Source organism: Saimiri boliviensis, chromosome 13, assembly GCF_048565385.1.
Source record: "Saimiri boliviensis isolate mSaiBol1 chromosome 13, mSaiBol1.pri, whole genome shotgun sequence".
NCBI lineage: Eukaryota > Metazoa > Chordata > Mammalia > Primates > Cebidae > Saimiri > Saimiri boliviensis.
Genome location: NC_133461.1, coordinates 87549525 through 87570429, shown reverse-complemented (window position 1 = coordinate 87570429; position 20905 = coordinate 87549525). Strand labels below are relative to the sequence as shown.

Sequence of the window (20905 nt, the reverse complement as noted above, 5' to 3'; positions counted from 1 at the left end):
AGGGCACTAATCCCATTCATGAGGGCTCCACCCTCATAACCTAATCACCACCTAAGGGTCTCTCCTCTTAATACTATTGCACCAAGGATTAGGTTTCCATATTTGAATTTTGAGGGGACATGGGCATTGAGACCATGGCAGCACCCAATAATGGAATAAAGGAATTCCTAGGAAAGGGGTATGCTTCAACTGGGTATTGCCAATGCAAATGCAAGGATTCATTCAAATTCTTGCGATCAGTGAATTTCTGGGGAGGTGGGTCCTTTTAAGAATATATTTGGGCTGGGGAGATGGGGGCGATATATATATTTGGTCCTTTTAAGAATATATTTGGGCTGGGGAGATGGAGGTGATATATATATCTGGTCCTCTTAAGAATATATTTGGGCTGGGGAGATGGAGGCGATAAATCTATCTCGTCCTTTTAAGAATATATTTGGGCTGGGGAGACGGAGGCAATATATGTATCTTTGGTCCTTTTAAGAATATATTTGGGCTGGGGAGATGGAGGTGATATATATATTTGGTCCTTTTAAGAATGTATTTGGGCTGGGGAGATGGAGGCGATATATATATTTGGTCCTTTTAAGAATGTATGTGGGCTGGGGAGATGGAGGCGATATATATATTTGGTCCTTTTAAGAATATATTTGGGCTGGGGAGATGGAGATGATACATATATTTGGTCCTTTTAAGAATATATTTGGGCTGGGGAGATGGAGATAACTCTAGAGACCCCGATCATCTTCAGATCCACTCTCAGAGTGTGTGGTCTCTGGCATGCTTCTCTGCATTTTTCAGTTCTCTTTCAGCCAGTTTTTTCTGCCTTATCCACGTCTCTCTTCCATCTTAGCTTTGACCTGGAAGTGGCCCTAGTGACTACTCTGACCCCTCTCCCCTAATCAAAACATTCCCTCTGCTCCTACTTTTTGTTGCCTTGCCCATTTCTAGTCCTAAAAGTAGGAGCCTTGCTAGATGGGTCCATTTTTGCATGCCAGGCCAGCAGATGCCCATGCCTACTTCAACCAGCAATGCTGGACTCAGGGAGAGGCAGGAGGGACTATGGGCGAAGACATCCCCCTTAGAAGCAGAGGTATGCTTGCACTCACCATCTCAAGTACACCTGTACAGGGAATAGACATAGGTTAGATTTAAGCCAATTGACCAAGAAATGTGAGCTGTATTCAGTAGGCACAATGTTGTGGAATGCTTTCATCAGGCCATGGACTGCTGGCTCAACATTCCTTCATAACCTCAGACTCTACCAGACCACCGGCCAGCAGCCTAACCACCTGTGACTCCAAATCTTTTCCTTTATTTCAGTCTTGTGTTTCACCTAAAAATGTCATCATTCCATCCTCAATATGGCTTCATCACTCTCTGCTATGTTCTCTGGGGCTTTCTCATAGAAACCTGTGCTCTTACCTCTCCTAAAAGTCCAAAAGTAGGATGTATAATAACAGAACCTACCTGTTATGAGCTGAATTATTTCTCCCCTAAAAAAATTCATATGTAGGCCAGGCATGGTAGCTCAGGCCTGTAATCCCAGTACTCTGGGAGACCGAGGTGAGTGGATCACCTGAGGTCAGGAGTTCAAGAACAGCCTGGCCAACATGGTGAAATCCCATCTCTACTAAAAAGAAAAAAAGAAAGAAAGAAATAGCCAGGCATAGTGGCAAATACCTGTAGTCCCAGCTACTTGGGAGGTTGAGGCAGGAGAATCACTTGAATCTGGGAGGCAGAGGTTGCAGTGAGCTGAGATCCTACCATTGCACTCCAGCCTTGGCAACAAGAGCAAAACTAAAGAAAGAAAGAGAAAGAAAGAAGAAGGAAGGAAGGAAAGAAGGAAGGAAGGAAGGAAGGAAGGAAGGAAGGAAGGAAGGTAGGTACGTATGAGAAAATACATTTCTGTTGTTTAGATCACTTTGCTCTGGCAGTCCCAGCAAAATAACACGCTACCTCCTATCGTTATTGGAAAGATTAAATTGGTTTAAGGCACATAAAACACATGGACCAGTACGAGTAGAATTAGCAATTAAATTCTAAACCTCTTAATCCTCCATCTTTCTCTTATTATTATTGCAGAGCTCCTATTTGTGTTGCTGCATGACACCTGACATCGAGCTGACTTTTCCAAACCTCCTCAATGTTCAAAACAAGAAAATGGAGAGCCGTGTTTACCTGCTGGCTTCTTCCAGCAACATGCATGCAGGAAAGAATTTCAGGAACTATGTTCAAAGGCGTTGCCTAACAAAAGTTAAATATAAACTCTTAGAATAAATTCAATGCAGCAGTAACAATTGAAAGTGAAATTTATCTACTGTTTCTTCCCATGACCATGTAGGATGGAAATTCGTAAGCAAAGTGTTTATATCAGCGTTTCGTCAGTGCATTTTCAGGTATGTCCAGTAATCTATTACAACTAATAGATGATAATACAGACTACATACAGTTTACCTTTTCATATAATAGCAATCTTGCTCATCTATCATTTTAAAAAATAATTTTACTGCTTTTATCATGTAATCCACCCTTTCAAAGTATACAATTCAATGATTTTTAGTGTAATTACAAAGTTGTCCAACTGTCATTACGATCTAATTTTAGAACATTTTTGTTCTCCCCAAAGAAATTCCGTACCCACGCACAGTCATTCTCTATTTCTTCTCCTTCTATCTATCCGTAAGCAACCACTAATCTTTCTGTCTCTATTTGCCTATTCTATACACTTATTTATTTATTTTTGAGACAGGGTCTTGCTCTGTCACCTAGGCTGTAGTGCAGTGGTGTGATCACAGCTCACACCTCACTGCACTGCAGCCTCAAACTCCCAAGCTTAAGTGATCCTCCCACCTCAGCCTCTCAAGTAGTTGGGACTAACAGCATGTATCACCATGCCCTTTCTAATTTAAAAAAAAAAAAATTGTACAGATGGACTCTCCCCATGTTGCCCAGGCTGGTCTCTAACTTCTGGGCTCAAAAGATCCTCCTGCCTCAACCTCCCAAAGTGCTGTGATTACATGCGTGAGCCACCATGCCTGGCCTATTGGATATTTTAAAGAAATGAAATCATACAGTATGATCTTCTATGACTGGATTTTTTTTTTAACCTAGCATAATGTTTTTCTGGATCATCCAAGTGATAGCATGTCATTCCTTTTTATTGCCAAATAATAGTCCTTGGATGAATACATCACATTTTATTTACCCATTCATCAGTATATATATGAGCGTTTCTACTTTTTAACTAGTATGAATAATGATATCGTGAATTTTTGTTGACAGGTGTTTGGATGGATATGTATTTTCAGTTCTCTTGGAATTGGAGGAGTGGAATTGCCCAATCATAAGGTAACTGCATGTTAACATTTTAAGGAACTGTCAAACTGTATTCCAAGTGTCTGTGCCATTTTACCAGCAAGGCATCAGGGATCTAATTTCTCTACACCCTCAAAAACAGTTGTTATCTTTCTTTTACCTTATAGCCATTTTTATACTATTATTATGGGTGCAAAGTAGTATCTCATTGTGGTTTTGATTTGCATTACTTGAATGGCTAATAATTTAGAGTATCTTTTCATGTGTTCATTAGCCATTGACATCTTCTTTGGAGAAATGTGTATTCAAATCCTTTGCCCATTTTCAATTGAATTATTTGTCTTTTATTGAATAAGTGCTCTTGATATATTCTGGATTCTAGTTTCTGATCAGATATATGATTTACAGATATTTTCTCCTATTCTGTATGTTATTTTCATTTTCTTGACAGCCTTGTGTATAGCATGAGTTTTAAATTTAGATACAGTTCAAGTTAATGTATCTATTTTTTCTTTTTTCACTTGTGCTTTTGGTTTTGAATCTTAAGAACATAGTATCTGACCCCAGGTCACAAAGATTGACCACTGTATGTTCTTCAAAGAGTTTGATTGTTTTGGCTCTTGCATCTAGGTTTATAATCTATTTAGAGTTAAATCTTGTGTGTGGTATGAGGTAGGGGTCCAAATTCATTCTTTTCCATGTCAATTCCCAGTTGTCCCAACACTATTTGTTGAAACTATTCTTTCTCCCATTGAGTTGTCTTGTCACCTTTGTCAAAAATCAATAAACATAAATAAATGTAAGGATTAATTTTGGGAATCTCAACTATATTCTATTGCTCTATAAGTTTATCTCCTTACTGTAATACATTGTCTTGATTACTGTAGCTGTGAATCAATTTTTGAGTTTGGAAAGTGAGAATTCATCAAAAATTTTTTTAAAGATTTTTGGCTATACTGGGTCTTTAGCATTTCCTAATGAATTTTAAGATCATCTTGTCAACTTCTAAAAAAATAAAAAAGGCAATTTTGACAGGGATGGTGTAGAATCTGAAGATAAATGTAAAGAGTATTGCCAGCCGGGCAAAGTGGCTCAAGCCTGTAATCGCAGCACTTTGCGAGTCCAAGGCAGGCAGATCACTTGAGTTCAGGAGTTTAAAACTAGCCTGGCCAACATGGTGAAACCCCATATCAACTAAAAACACAAAAGGTACCCAGGCATGGTGGGATGTCCCTGTAGCTGCAGCTACTCCTGAGGCAGTAGAATCACTTAAACATGGGAAGTGGTACTTGCAGTGAGCCGAGATTGTACCACTGCACTCTAACCTAGGCAACGGAGCGAGACTTATCTCCAAAAAAAAAAAAAAAAAGAGTATTGCCATCTTAGCATCTTGTGATCCATGAATATATCAATATGGATTGTCCTTTCATTTATTTGACTTCTTTCAACAATGATTTGTAATCAGGATATAAGTCTTAACAATCATTTTGTTAACTTTGTTCCAAAGCATTTTATTCTTTTTGATACTACTGAAAATTGAATTGATTTCTTAATTTTTGGAATGTTAGTTGCTAGTGTGTAGAAAGACCACTGTTTTTTGTAGATCTTGTATCCCGTAGCCTTACTGAACTTAGTTCTAGTGCCTCTTTTTTGGGTAGATTCTTTAGTATTTTTTATATAAAAAATAATGGTATATGTAAATAAAGGTATTTTGTTTCTTTTTTCCAATCTATATGTCCTTTCTTTTTCTTGCCTGGCTAGAATCTCCAGTACAATGAAACAGTTCATGAGAACAAACATGCGTATCTTATACCTGAACTTAGGAGAAAAGCTTTCAGTCTTGCTGAAATATTATCATACTATTAAATATTATGTCAGCTATAGGTTTTTAATAGATATTCTTTTTCAGACTGATGAAGTTCCCTTTCATTCTTACTTTGTTGGATGGTTAGGTTTTATTTTAAATTATTATTGCATTTTTAAATCATTAATGAATTTTAGCTTTTTTTCTGACATCTTTGCTTTTTGTCTTTTATTCCATTGATAGAGTATATTACATCAATTGATTTTCAAATGTTATGCCAACATTGAATTTCTGTGATAAATCTCATTTGGTTATGGTGTATAGTTCTTTCTATCAAATGTTAAGCCAACATTGAAATTCTGTGATAAATCTCATTTGGTTATAGTGTATAGTTCTTTCTATGTGTGGCTGGATTCAGTTTTCTAGCTTTTTTTTTTTCCCCCAGAATTTTCGCCTCTATATTCTCTAGGGATATTGGTCTATAGATTTTTTGTCTTGTGATATCACTGTCTGGTTTTGATAATACTAGCCTCATAAAATGAGTTAGAAAGTGATCCAGTTTTTGGAAAAACTGAGAAGATCTGGTCTTAGTTCTTTTAATGTTTGGTAGATTTCACTAGTGAAGTCATCTGCTCCTAGTCTTTTCTTTGTGAGTTGTTTTAAAATGACCAATTTAACCTCTGCTTCCTACAGGTCTATTTAGATTTTCTATTTCTTTCTGAGTTAGATTTGGTAATGTTCATCTTTATAGAAATTTGTCCAATTTCATCTGGGTTATCTAACTTTTTGGCATACAATAGTGTGTTGCATACCACAGTGTTCCCATATAACCCTTTTTATTTCTGTGACATCTCTAGTGATGTCCTCTCTTTCATTTGCATTTGAGTCTTCTCTCATTTTTTCCCTGATCGGTCTTGCTAAAGGTTTTCCAAATTTTGTTGATCTTTTCAAAGAGCCAACTTTTAATTTTGTTGATTTTATGTGTTTTTCTAGTCTCTATTTCACTTATTTCTGTTCTTTATTCTTTCCTCCTACTAGTTTTGCATTTAGTTTGCTTTTCTTCTTCAAGCATCTTAAGGTCAAGTTTAGATTACTGATTAGAGATCTTTCTTCTTTTTAATATAGGCATTTACAGCTTCCATTTCCTTCTGTGCACTTTTTTTTAGCTAGATCCCATAGGTTTTGGTATGTTATGGTTTTAATTGTTATTTATCTCAGAGTATTTTCTAGTTTCTCTTGTGCTTTCTTCTTTGATTCAGTTATTAGGAGAGTGTGTTTTAATTGATACATCTTGTCTATTTCCTTACACCAATACAGCTTGGCTCCACCTGGCTCCTTTGTTCTCTTATTGTCAAATAGACTATATTTCTGTATGTTATAGGACCAACACCACAATTAGATACCTATTGTTTTGTGCAATTGCTTTTCTAAATCGGTCAAGAGAAGAAAAATGGAGACATGTAATTATGCAGCTTTTATCATTACCTACATAATTTCCTTTATTGGAGCTCATTGATGTCCCTGCTCATATCTTTCCCCTTCTTGGGTCTGCATAGGCCACTGGTTAGTCAAAGGTTATGCTTAAGCCCCATAGTCAATTAGATTTTCCTCCTTTACTGTTGGCCATATGTGTAATTCAGAGGCTGCTATCACACATCAGGGAATTTACATTTTGTTTGGCTCTACATTCAGCTAGCGATCAGTAGCTTAGAGTTCCCTCTCTAATCACTCCTGAGAGGTCTCAGCCTCAAACATCCGCAGTCTTCCAGACAGTCAGGAATGAGAGCAAATTTAGTTTTAAGCCTGGCTTCCTAGGCTTCACCCCTGGTTTGGAGTAGCTTATTTTTCAGCCAGTGTTTGCTCAGAGATTGTGTTTATGCCTCTTGTGGCAGTGAGACTGTAAACGAGTACCCCGTTTTCCTAAAAACGATCTTTCTCTTTTCTCTTTTCTCTGCGTGTTCACCTCTGACTTAGCTCCTTAGGAATGCATTTCTTTTTTTCTTTTTTTGAGACAGAGTTTCACTCTTGTTACCCAGGCTGGAGTGCAATGGCGCGATCTCGGCTCACTGCAACCTCCGCCTTCTGGGTTCAGGCAATTCTCCTGCCTCAGCCTCCTGAGTAGCTCGGATTACAGGCATGTGCCACCATGCCCAGCTACTTTTTTGTATTTTTAGTAGAGACGCGGTTTCACCATATTGACCAGGATGGTCTCGATCTCTTGACCTCGTGATCCACCTGCCTCGGCCTCCCAAAGTGCTGGGATTACAGGCTTGAGCCACCACACCCAGCCTAGGAATGCGTTTCTAACGTTTACCTTCTCTTCATCAGGCACTCCCTGCAGGAGAGCTTATCTAACTACAGGTTTGCTTAGAAATTCTAAGGACCAAATGTTGAACCAAACCAGGCATCTCCGGGATTCTTCCCTATCGAGAGATTGCCTAAGACAAGTCAATTTACAACCCAGCTCTGCCCTCCATGGTGGCAGTCAGTAAGTCACCAGTTACATAGACCCTGCTCCTCCTCCTCTGCATAGCATTCACTCCAAGTCTCCCTTAAAGCCTCTGCTGTCTGCCCCCAAAGATGAAGTGGTTCACTTAAGGCAAAAGCCTGTATCTCTTCCTCTCAGCTAAGCTCTGGAATAAAAGTCGCTTTCTTTCTATAAGCCCTCATTCTTATTAATTGGACTGTGCAAGCAGCGAGCAGCTGGACTTGCATTTGGTTGCAAAGCTCCTGCCTTGTGTTGATTGGTCTGTGTACAACTTGGGGAAAGCCTTCAGATCTGCCTAACATCCTGCTTTGACTGGCCTTGAGTGGGTGAAACCGAGTGCACGTGCACAGCCTTTCCAACTGGCAGAATTGACTGTGATCCTGAAATTGACTGATTGCAGCAGCTCTCTTCTGGGCTCTTGCCCTGGTTCTAAGAAGCTTCCAGCTGCTCTGCCCTTCCACTCATATGCTAGAGCTCCGGCCTCCTTCTCTGCTCTCCACCTTCGTCTCCACTATGTTTGACAACACCCTTAGGTATGCAGTTCTCCAGATACTGTTTCAAATAAAGTCAGTTTCCTCGGGCAGAGCTGCAGAGCTCCTCACCCTGATCGCATGCCTTCCCCCGACCCCACCACCGCAGAGACTTTTTCTAGGAGTGATATCTCTGCTCTACAGGTGAACACTGAGGGAGGATGATGTGGCAGTCCTGGTCTTCTCGATTTGCCTTCCCTGGTATCGAATCTGCCCTGTGAGAGAGCTGGCAGGGAGTGTCAGGCCTCTTATTTGTGGACTCCTGCAGAGATTCTCCCCTTTAAGTGCAAGGAGGCCCTAGTCCTGTTCCCTACCTTTACTTGGACTAGAGTTTCCGCAATAAGGAGCTGGGGAGGATGAGAAATGCCAGCAGTCCCTCCCTCCTGGTAACAGAAAAACCTCAGCTGAATTCAATTTAAAGGAGTTTAGCTGAGCAATTAACTATTCGAGAATATGGCAGCCCCCGGAATCACAGCAGATTCACCAAGACTCCAGCGTAGCCACACGTTGCAAGAAGATTTACAGATTAAAAAAAAAAAGAGAAATGACCTACAGAACTCGGCAGTGAGCACATTACAGCTGGATTGGTTACAGGTTAGTGTTTGCCTTATTTGAACAGTTTGAACACTTAGCAGTCTGCGTGGTTGAAGTATGGCTGCTGGGATTAGCCAAGACTTACTTATTGTTACAGGGCATACTCCTAAATTCGGTTTTCAATCTTGCCTGTTAAGCTAGGTTCCAGTTCACAGGGACTCAAATGTAGAGGTACGGAGTCCTTCTTGGGCTAATTTAGTTTGCTTTAACACTCCCAAGGTGAAATGTTGCCACAGACAGGGTGTTAAGGGGAGCGGGAGTCTCCCTGCCCTTGGCTACATCTGCCCCAGCATGGCGCCCATGCTCCCGGAATAGAGCTTCCGGAGCTGGAGGGGAGGAGGGGTCGGCAAGGTCATGGATCAAAGGTCCCAGACTTTGGCTCTTCTTTTTACCAGCGTTTAGTACATTTTCTTTTTCTTTCTTTCTTTTTTTTTTTTTTGAAACATAGTCTCACTCTGTTGTCCAGGCTGGAGTGCAGTGGAGTGATCTTGGCTGACTGCAGCCTCTGCCTCTGAGATTCCGGAGATTCTCCTCCCTCAGCCTCCTGAGTAGCTGGGATTATAGGTGTCTGCCACCACGCCTGGCTACTTTTTATATTTTTAGTAGAGACGGGTTTTTGCCATGTTGGCCAGGCTGGTCTGGAACTCCTGACCCCAGGTAATCTGCCCACCTTAGCCTCCGAAGTGCTGGGATTACAGGTGTGAGCCACCGCACCCTGCTGTTTGGTACATTTTCTCCAATGACTGTTTCTCCATCTGCTATATGTTTTTAGGACAATTTCCAGGGACTTTAAATGATGCCTTGCCTGTATTTTGCTTTTTAAAATACTTTTTGGCCAGGTGCAAGGCTCACACCTGTAATCCCAGCACTTTGGGAAGCTCAGGTGGGCGGATCATCAGGAATTTGAGACTGGCCTGGCCAACCAGGCAAAACTACATATCTACTAAAAATACAAAAATTAGCTGGACATGGTAGTGTGCACCTGTAGTCTCAGCCACTCGGGAAACTGAGGCAGGAGAATCACTTGAACTGGGGAGGTGGAGGTTGCATGAGCTGATATGATGCCACGCACACCAGCCTGGGAGACAGAATGAGGCTGTCTCAAAAGAGTAGAATAAAATAAAATAAATAAATAAATAAAATAAAATGCTTTTCCCCAGTGAAGTGCTGTTTTGCTGGGGAGAATTTCAGCTGAGCTTCATTCTGTGTCCCTCTCGAAGTCCTGCTCGTTTACCAGCGAGGCTTGCTTTCTGGAGTAAGAAAGAGTGAGTGCCTGTTTAGCTGGCAGGGTATTACAGAAACCCCTTGACACACACACTGGGTATGAGGCCTGTACCCAACCTAATTTCATGCCATGATTTCTCAAGCACTGAGCATAAAATAAACCCAAGCAATTTGTTCTGTTCCACGTGTACCAAATCAGTTAGCAAGATTTGGCTTTTATTTCTAATGAGGGAAAACATGTGGGCTCACTTTTTCAGTTTGGCTTCAGTAAAACGTTCTAAGCAGAAGTATTCAACCCATAAGGACTGCCTGAAAAACATAAAAGTTTTCACAAATCAAATATATGTTCCCAAGTTTCAGAGTTATATTTCTAGGAAAAGGCTGTGCTGAAACAAATATTAAGAACGCACAACTTACTTTACATTTCAAATTTTAAAAATATTAGTTTTATAATTCTTATGATCTATAGTTAATTAATCAATAATCTCCCAATAAGTCTTACCAGCAGAAATTTTAAAACTGGAGGAAGTATCTTTTTATTTTATTTATTTTGAGACAGAGCCTTACTCTGTTGCCCAGGCTGGAGTGCAGTGGCCCGATCATGGCTCACTGCAGCCTTGACCTCCCAAGGCTTGGGTGATCCTCCTGCCTCAGCCCCCCAAGTAGTTGCGACTACAGGCAAGGCCACTGTGCCTGGCTAATTTTTGTATTTTTAGTAGTTATGGGTTTTTGCCATGTTGCTCAGGCTGTTAAGTTTTGTATTTTAACTATGGGTTTTTGCTCAGTTGCCCAGGCTGATCTCGAATTCCTGGGCTTAAATGATCCACCCACATTGGCCTCACAAAGATCTCCCACAGGTGAGAGCCACCATACCCAGCCATCTTTAAAAGCTTCTGTGGTTCTTCAGACTTGAATTATTTGTCTTTTATTGAATAAGTGCTCTTGATATATTCTGGATTCTAGTTTCTGATCAGATATATGATTTACAGATATTTTCTCCTGTATGTTATTTTCATTTTCTTGACAGCCTTGTGTGTAGCATGAGTTTTAAATTTAGATACAGTTCAAGTTAATGTATCTATTTTTTCTTTTGTCACTTGTGCTTTTGGTTTTGAATCTTAAGAACATAGTATCTGACCCCAGGTCACAAAGATTGACCACTGTATGTTCTTCAGAGAGTTTGATTGTTTTGGCTCTTGCATCTAGGTTTATAATCTATTTGGAGTTAAATGTTGTGTGTGGTATGAGGTAGGGGTCCAAATTCATTCTTTTCCATGTCAATTCCCAGTTGTCCCAACACTATTTGTTGAAACTATTCTTTCTCCCATTGAGTTGTCTTGTCACCTTTGTCAAAAATCAATAAACATAAATAAATGTAAGGATTAATTTTGGGAATCTCAACTATATTCTATTGCTCTATAAGTTTATCTCCTTACTGTAATACATTGTCTTGATTACTGTAGCTGTGAATCAATTTTTGAGTTTGGAAAGTGAGAATCCATCAAATTTTTTTTTTTAATTTAAGGTTTTTTGGCTATTCTGGGTCTTTAGCATTTCCTAATGAATTTTAAGATCATCTTGTCAACTTCTAAAAAAAAAATTAAAAAGGCAATTTTGACAGGGATGGTGTAGAATCTGAAGATAAATGTAAAGAGTATTCCCAGCCGGGCAAAGTGTCTCAAGCCTGTAATCGCAGCACTTTGCGAGTCCAAGGCAGGCAGATCACTTGAGTTCAGGAGTTTAAAACTAGCCTGGCCAACATGGTGAAACCCCATATCAACTAAAAACACAAAAGGTACCCAGGCATGGTGGGATGTCCCTGTAGCTGCAGCTACTCCTGAGGCAGTAGAATCACTTAAACATGGGAAGTGGTACTTGCAGTGAGCCGAGATTGTACCACTGCACTCTAACCTAGGCAACAGAGCGAGACTTATCTCAAAAAAAAAAAAAAAAAAAAAAAGAGTATTGCCATCTTAGCATCTTGTGTTCCATGAATACATAAATATGGATTGTCTTTTCATTTATTTGACTTCTTTCATCAATGATTTGTAATCAGTATACAAGTCTTAACAATCATTTCATTAACTTTGTTCCAAAGCATTTTATTCTTTTTGATACTATTGAAAATTGAATTGATTTCTTAATTTTTGGAATGTTAGTTGCTAGTGTGTAGAAAGACAACTGATTTTCGTAGATCTTGTATCCCGTAGCCTTACTGAACTCTTAGTTCTAGTGCCTCTTTTTTTTTGGTAGATTCTTTAGGATTATTTTATATATAAAAAATAATGGTATATGTAAATAAAGGTATTTTGTTTCTTTTTTCCAATCTGTATGTTCTTTCTTTTTCTTGCCTGGCTAGAATCTCCAGTACAATGAAACAGTTCATGAGAACAAACATGCGTATCTTATACCTGAACTTAGGAGAAAAGCTTTCAGTCTTGCTGAAAAAGTATCATACTATTAAATATTATATCAGCTGTAGGTTTTTAACAGATATTCTTTTTCAGACTGATGAAGTTCCCTTTCATTCTTACTTTGTTGGAGGGTTAGGTTATATTATAAATTATTATTGCATTTTTAAATCATTAATGAATTTTAGCTTTTTTTCTCAAATCTTTGCTTTTTGTCTTTTATTCCATTGATATAGTATATTACGTCAATTGATTTTCAAATGTTAAGCCAACATTGAATTTCTGTGATAAATCTCATTGGGTTATGGTGTATAGTTCTTTCTATGTGTGGCTGGATTCAGTTTTCTAGCTTTTCTTTTTTTTCCCCAGAATTTTCGCCTCTATATTCTCTAGGGATATTCGTCTATAGATTTCTTGTCTTGTGATATCACTGTCTGGTTTTGATAATACTAGCCTCATAAAAGGAGTTAGAAAGTGATCTAGCTTTTGGAAAAACTGAGAAGAACTGGTCTTAGTTCTTTTAATGTTTGGTAGATTTCACTAGTGAAGTCATCTGCTCCTAGTCTTTTCTTTGTGAGTTGTTTTAAAATGACCAATTTAACCTCTGCTTCCTACAGGTCTATTTAGATTTTCTATTTCTTTCTGAGTTAGATTTCGTAATGTTTGTCTTTATAAAAATTTGTCCAATTTCATCTGGGTTATCTAACTTTTTGGCATACAATAGTGTGTTGCATACCACAGTGTTCCCATATAACCCTTTTTATTTCTGTGACATCTCTAGTGATGTCCTCTCTTTCATTCGCATTTGAGTCTTCTCTCATTTTTTTCCTGATCGGTCTTCTAAAGGTTTTCGAAATTTTGTTGATCTTTTCAAAGAGCCACTTTTAATTTTGTTGATTTTATCTGTTTTTCTAGTCTCTATCTCACTTATTTCTGTTCTTTATTCTTTCCTCCTACTTGTTTTGTATTTAGTTTGCTTTTCTTCTTCAAGCATCTTAAGGTCAAGTTTAGATTACTGATTAGAGATCTTTCTTCTTTTTAATATAGGCATTTACAGCTTCCATTTCCTTCTGTGCACTTTTTTTTAGCTAGATCCCATAGGTTTTGGTATGTTATGGTTTTAATTGTTACTTATCTCAGAGTATTTTCTAGTTTCTCTTGTGCTTTCTTCTCTGTTCAGTTATTTAGGAGAGTGGGTTTTAATTGATACATCTTGTCTATTTCCTTACACCAATACAGCTTGGCTCCACCTGGCTCCTTTGTTCTCTTATTGTCAAATAGACTATATTTCTGTATGTTATAGGACCAACACCACAATTAGATACCTATTGTTTTGTGCAATTGCTTTTCTAAATCGGTCAAGAGAAGAAAAATGGAGACATGTAATTATGCAGCTTTTATCATTACCTACATAATTCCCTTTATTGGAGCTCTTTGATGTCCCTGCTCATATTTTTCCCCTTCTTGGGTCTGTATAGGCCACTGGTTAGTCAAACGTTATGCTTAAGCCCCATAGTCAATTAGATTTTCCTCCTTAACTGTTGGCCATATGTGTAATTCAGAGGTTGCTATCACACATCAGGGAATTTACATTTTGTTTGGCTCTGCATTCAGCTAGGGATCAGTAGCTTAGAGTTCCCTCTCTAATCACTCCTGAGAGGTCTCAGCCTCAAACATCCACAGTCTTCCAGACAGTCAGGAATGAGAGCAAATTTAGTTTTAATCCTGACTTCCTAGGCTTCACTCCTGGTTTGGAGTAGCTTATTTTTCAGCCAGTGTTTGCTCAGACATTGTGTTTATGCCTCTTGTGGCAGTGAGACTGTAAACGAGTACCCCGTTTTCCTAAAAACGATCTTTCTCTTTTCTCTTTTTCTCTGCGTGTTCACCTCTGACTTAGCTCGTTAGGAATGCATTTCTAACATTTACCTTCTCTTCATCAGGCACTCCCTGCACTGAGAGCTTATCTAACAACATGTTTGCTTAGAAATTCTAAGGACCAAATGTTGAACCAAACCAGGCACTCTCCGGGATTCTTCCCTACCCAGACATTGCCTAAGGCAAGTCAATTTACAACCCAGCTCTGCCCTCCATGGTGGCAGCCAGCAAGTCGCCAGTTACATAGACCCTGCTCCTCCTCCTCTGCATAGCATTCACTCCAAGTCTCCCTTAAAGCCTCTGCTGTCTGCCCCCAAAGATGAAGTGGTTCACTTAAGGCAAAAGCCTGTATCTCTTCCTCTCAGCTAAGCTCTGGAATAAAAGTCGCTTTCTATCAGCCCTTACTCTTATTAATTGGACTGTGCAAGCAGCGAGCAGCTGGACTTGCATTTGGTTGCAAAGCTTCTGCCTTGTGTTGATTGGTCTGTGTACAACTTGGGGAAAGCCTTCAGGTCTGCCTAACATCCTGCTTTGACTGGCCTTGAGTGGGTGAAACCGAGTGCACGTGCACAGCCTTTCCAACTCGCAGAATTGACTGTGATCCCGAAATTGATCGCAGCAGCTCTCTTCTGGGCTCTTGCCCTGGTTCTAAGAAGCTTCCAGCTGCTCTGCCCTTCCACTCATATGCTAGAGCTCCGGCCTCCTTCTCTGCTCTCCACCTTCGTCTCCACTATGTTTGACAACACCCTTAGGTATGCAGTTCTCCAGATACTGTTTCAAATAAAGTCAGTTTCCTCGGGCAGAGCTGCAGAGCTCCTCACCCTGATCGCATGCCTTCCCCCGACCCCACCACCGCAGAGACCTTTTCTAGGAGTGATATCCCTGCTCTACAGGTGAACACTGAGGGAGGATGATGTGGCAGTCCTGGTCTTCTCGATTTGCCTTCCCTGGTATCGAATCTGCCCTGTGAGAGAGCTGGCAGGGGCAGTCAGGCCTCTTATTTGTGGACTCCTGCAGAGATTCTCCCCTTTAAGTGCAAGGAGGCCCTAGTCCTGTTCCCTACCTTTACTTGGACTAGAGCTTCCGCAGCAAGGAGCTGGGGAGGATGAGAAATGCCAGCAGCCGCTCCCTCCTGGTAACAGAAAAACCTCAGCTGAATTCAATTTAAAGGAGTTTAACTGAGCAATTAACTATTCGAGAATCTGGCAGCCCCTGGAATCACAGCAGATTCACCAAGACTCCAATACAGCCACACGTTGCAAGAAGATTTACAGATTAAAAAAAAGAGAAATGACGTACAGAACTCGGCAGTGAGGCACATTACAGCTGGATTGGTTACAGGTTAGTGTTTGCCTTATTTGAACAGTTTGAACACTTAGCAGTCTGCGTGGTTGAAGTATGGCTGCTGGGATTAGCAAAGACTTACTTATTGTTACAGGGCATACTCCTAAGTTAGGTTTTCAATCTTGCCTGTTAAGCTAGGTTCCAGTTCACAGGGACTCAAATGTAGAGGTACGGAGTCCTTCTTGGGCTAATTTAGTTTGCTTTAACACTCCCATGGTGAAATGTTGCCACAGACAGGGTGTTAAGGGGAGCGGGAGTCTCCCTGTCCTTGGCTACATCTGCCCCAGCATGGTGCCCATGCTCCCGGAATAGAGCTTCCGGAGCTGGAGGGGAGGAGGGGTCGGCAAGGTCATGGATCAAAGGTCCCAGACCTCGACTCTTCTTCTTACCAGCGTTTAGTACATTTTCTTATTCTTTCTTTCTTTCTTTTTTTTTTTTTTTTTTTTGAAACACAGTCTCACTCTGTTGCCCAGGCTGGAGTGCAGTGGAGTGATCTTGGCTGACTGCAACCTCTGCCTCCCAGATCCCAGAGAGTCTCCTGCCTCAGCCTCCTGAGTAGCTGGGATTATAGGTGTCTGCCACCACGCCTGGCTACTTTTTATATTTTTAGTAGAGACGGGGTTTTGCCATGTTGGCCAGGCTGGTCTCAAACTCCTGACCCCAGGTAATCTGCCCACCTCAGCCTCCCAAGTGCTGGGATTACAGGTGTGAGCCACCGCACCCTGCTGTTTGGTACATTTTCCCAATGACTGTTTCTCCATCTGCTATATGTTTTTAGGACAATTTCCAGAGACTTTAAATGATGCCTTGCCTGTATTTTGCTTTTTTAAATACTTTTTGGCCAGGTGCAGGGCTCACACCTGTAATCCCAGCACTTTGGGAAGCTCAGGTGGGCGGATCATTTGAGGCCAGGAATTTGAGACTGGCCTGGCCAACCAGGCAAAACTACATATCTACTAAAAATACAAAAAATAGCTGGACATGGTAGTGTGCACCTGTAGTCTCAGCCACTCGGGAAACTGAGGCAGGAGAATCACTTGAACTGGGGAGGTGGAGGTTGCATGAGCTGATTATGATGCCACGCACTCCAGCCTGGAAGACAGAATGAGACTGTCTCAAAAGAGTAGAATAAAATAAAAATAAAAAATAAATAAAATAAAATGCTTTTCCCCAGTGAAGTGCTGTTTTGCTGGGGAGAATTTCAGCTGAGCTTCATTCTGTGTCCCTCTCGAAGTCCTGCTCGTTTACCAGGGAGGCTTGCTTTCTGGAGTAAGAAAGAGTGAGTGCATGTTTAGCTGGCAGGGCATTACAGAAACCCCTTGACACACACACTGGGTATGAGGCCTGTACCCAACCTAATTTCATGCCATGATTTCTCGAGCACTGAGCATAAAATAAACCCAAGCAATTTGTCCTGTTCCACGTGTACCAAATCGGTTAGCAAGATTTGGCTTTTATTTCTAATGAGGGAAACGTGGGCTCACTTTTTCAGTTTGGCTTCAGTAAAACGTTCTGAGAAGAAGTGTTCAACACATAAGGACTGCCTGAAAAACATGAAAGTTTTCACATATCAAATATATATTCCCAAGTTTCAGAGATATTTCTAGGAAAAGGCTGTGCTGAAACAAATATTAAGAATGCACAACTTACTTTACATTTCAAATTTAAAAAATAGTTTTATAATTCTTATGATCTATAGTTAATTAATCAATAATCTCCCAATAAGTCTTACCAGCAGAAATTTTAAAACTGGAGGAAGTATCTTTTTATTTTATTTATTTTGAGACAGAGCCTTACTCTGTTGCCCAGGCTGGAGTGCAGTGGCCCGATCATGGCTCACTGCAGCCTTGACCTCCCAAGGCTTGGGTGATCCTCCTGCCTCAGCCCCCAAAGTAGCTGCGACTACAGGCACACGCCACGTTGCCTGGCTAATTTTTGTAATTTTAGTAGATATGGGTTTTTGCCATGTTGCTCAGGCTGTTAAGTTTTGTATTTTAACTATGGGTTTTTGCTCTGTTGCCCAGGCTGATCTCGAATTCCTGGGCTTAAATGATCCACCCACATTGGCCTCCCAAAGATCTCCCACAGGTGAGAGACACCATACCCAGCCATCTTTAAAAGCTTCTGTGGTTCTTCAGACTTACTCAGGCAAATCACCCGGTCTCTTCCATGGGTTGCATTAAACAGTGGGATCACATTAGACTAGGAGTCCCGGACTGACTGGTTTCATTATATTATGTAGACATTCACATACCATTTTCATTTTTACCATATCTTCACCTTTTTTCTATATCTGTGTATCACCTTCACTAAGTAAAATTGTTTTCTATATACTTTAAAGTATTTCTGTAAATGAGTTTATTTTTAAAGTAAATGTTTTATCACTCATGCAAATAGCCAATTAATAAATATAATGAAAACAAAAATTAAATATTCTAGTTAGATACTGTTAAAGGCTTTGAACTTGAGGCCTGCTTTCTCTGCATAAAGAATGCTATGCAATAGAATAGCTTATTTGATTAGTGCTTACTGTCATAAGCACTTTATACATGGTATTGCATTTAATATTCATAACAATTGTATGCGGTAAACTGTTTTCCCATTTTACACATGAGGAAACTCAGTGATAGGGGGTCTCTGTACCCACCCAAGTCTCATATCCAATTGCAATCCCCAAAGTTGGAGGTAGGTTCTGGTGGGTGGTGATTGAATCATGGGGGTGGATTTCCCCTTCGGTGCTACTCTAGTGATACTGAGTGAATTATTGTGAGATCTGGTTGTTTAAGTGTGTAGCAGCATCCCCTACTTCCCTTTTAACTTCTGCCATGATTGTAAGTTTCCTGAGGTCTCCTCAGAAGCCATCATGCTTCCTGTACAGCCTGCAAAACTGTGAGCCAATTAAACCTCTTTACTTTATAAATTACCCAGTCTTAAGTGTTTGGGTTTTTTGTGTGTGTGTTTTTTTTTTTTTTTTTGGAGATAGAGTCTCGCTCTGTCATCCAGGCTGGAGTGCAGTGGCAAGATCTCAGCTCACTGCAACCTCTGCCTCCCAATTCAAGCAATTCTTCCACCTGAGCCTCTCAAGAAGCTGCTATTACAGGCACCCACCAGCATACCTGGCTAATTTTTGCATTTTTGTAGAGATGGAGTTTCACCATGTTGGCCAGGCTTGTCTTGAACTTCTGACTTCAGGTGATCCACCTGTCTTGGCCTCCCAAACTACTGGGATAACAGGCATGAGCTACTGTGCCCAGCCAAGTGTTTCTTTGTAGCAGTGTGAGAATGGACTAATATGCTGAGGTACAAGATAGAAAAAAATGGCAGAGCCAGTGGATCAAGCAGCATTAACATAAGCAACTCCATCTTAGAAAAAGACTTCATCTTACATTTTAAAAGGCATCATGATGACAGGGACCAGATATTAAACTAATCAATAGAGACTGCGCCCATCTAGGTAAGGACATAACCAGGCACACTCTCCCATTAGCAGTCCACACCAGAGGACTCTGTGGCCATAAAAAGAGCAGGTCTTTGCCAGCTCAGAACAGCCATCTTAGCAGATACTGTCCTGCTGTCACTTGTGATAAGCACCTGGCATCCACCCCTGAAGTCTATGCCTACATAAAAGACTCTTCCTTGCAAGACCTTGATGGGAATTCTAGACAGGCCAGGACCTTTTTGTCTACATTGCTCTTCCTGGACTGTGAACCCTTTCCCTCAACCCTTTTCTCTTGATTTTTTTTTTTTTTTTTGAGACAGAGTCTCACTCTATTGCCCAGGCTGGAGGGCAGTGGCACCATCTCGGCTCACTGCAACCTCTGCCTTTCAGGTTCAAGCAATTCTCCAGCTTGAGCCTGCAGAGTAGCTGTACAGGCACACAGCACCATGCCCGGCTAATTTTTGTGTTTTTACTAGAGACAAGGTTTCACCATGTTAGCCAGGCTGGTCTCTAACTCCTGACCTCGAGTGATCTGCCCACCTTGGTCTCCAAAAGTACTAGGATTACAGATGTGGGCCACTGCATCCAGCCTCTCTTGATGTAAAATGTTACTTTATTTGATGTGGAATGTTTAATCTACAACATTCATATATTGATTAAGCAGCATACCACACGATGTATGGTTTGCAATGTTGACTGACTTGTGGAAAGGTTTGAGCTTCACAGCTCTGACTACTGAGTGAATAGGTAATAGTAAGGAGAATCGCCTCCTTGGGAATTCTGTGTAGCTCATGGCTTTTGTGATTGAAATAGCATCTATAAAAGTCTGATGCTGTGAAAATATACAAACGTGTGGACCTGGTTACCTGACCCTGAGTTGCTTAGGATAGCCAGGATTCAAATGGAGGCAGTCTGGAGTCAGTGCACCTAGCTGCCTACATAATGCAAAAGACAAATGATTCTCTGTGATTTTATGACATCTGTGCCTCAATTACAAATGCCTGAGATTGCTTTGGAGTACAACCCTACTCTGAAAACACTGGTCTGGGAGGATGTCCAGACGACTCTGAGGATGTAGACAAAAAGAATGTCCTGGCTTGTCCAGGCTGCCCATCAAGGTCTTGCAAGGAAGAGTCTTTTATGTGGGCATAGACTTCAGAGGTGGATGCCAGGTGCTTATCCACACTCAGATACATGTGGAAACGCTGCACATTCTCTCAGCTTTTGGAAATTCACCCTTTGTATTGATATCTAAAAGGTTCTCAGAGTCCTGCAGATAAGACTCAATTTTCCTGAGATCAGGTCTCATTCTGTTGCCCATGCCGGAGTAAAGTGGTATGATCACGGCACACTGTAACCTCGACCTACTGGGCTCAAGTGATCTTCTGGCTTCAGCCTCCTGAGTAACTGGGGGACCACAGGCATGTGCCACCCCACCTGGCTATTATTATTGTTATTATTTGTAGACATGAGGTCTCACTGTGTTACCCAGGCTGGCCTCAAACTCCAAGCAATCCTCCCACCTCAGCTTTGGGAGTAGCTGGGACTACAAGCACACCACCACGCCTAGCTAATTAAAAAAAATTTTTTGGTAGAGATGGGGATCTCACTATTTGGCCCAGTTTAGTCTCAAACTCTTGACTCAAGCAGTCCTCCCTCCTCAGCCTTCCAAAGTGGTAGAATCACAGGCATGAGCCACTGTGCCCAGCCTCTTTTTAAAGCTGTCTTTAAGGCAGTATTTCTTATCGGATCTCAGAATCATTTTAAAGAGGAGCACATATTTGTACCTCAGGAGACACAAATGTTCCATGAAAGAGTCTGAATTCCTCTCATCATTTAGAATAAAATTCATTCCATTCAAAAATATTGCTAGTTTTC

General features: G+C 40.7%; 1 long non-coding RNA gene across 2 annotated transcripts in view; it reads left to right on the top strand.

Annotated features, from left to right (window-relative positions):
* Window positions 1-3288: 3288 nt before the first annotated feature.
* The window catches only part of LOC141580952 (uncharacterized), a 38169-nt gene continuing 20552 nt past the window's right edge, over window positions 3289-20905 (top strand). The window contains exon 1 of one of the 2 annotated variants that reach the window (XR_012513380.1): window positions 3289-3351. This is a non-coding gene — a long non-coding RNA (uncharacterized LOC141580952). Of the gene's footprint in view, window positions 3352-14917; window positions 15586-20905 lie in introns of those variants that run through there. The other variant, XR_012513379.1, reaches the window with a different exon arrangement.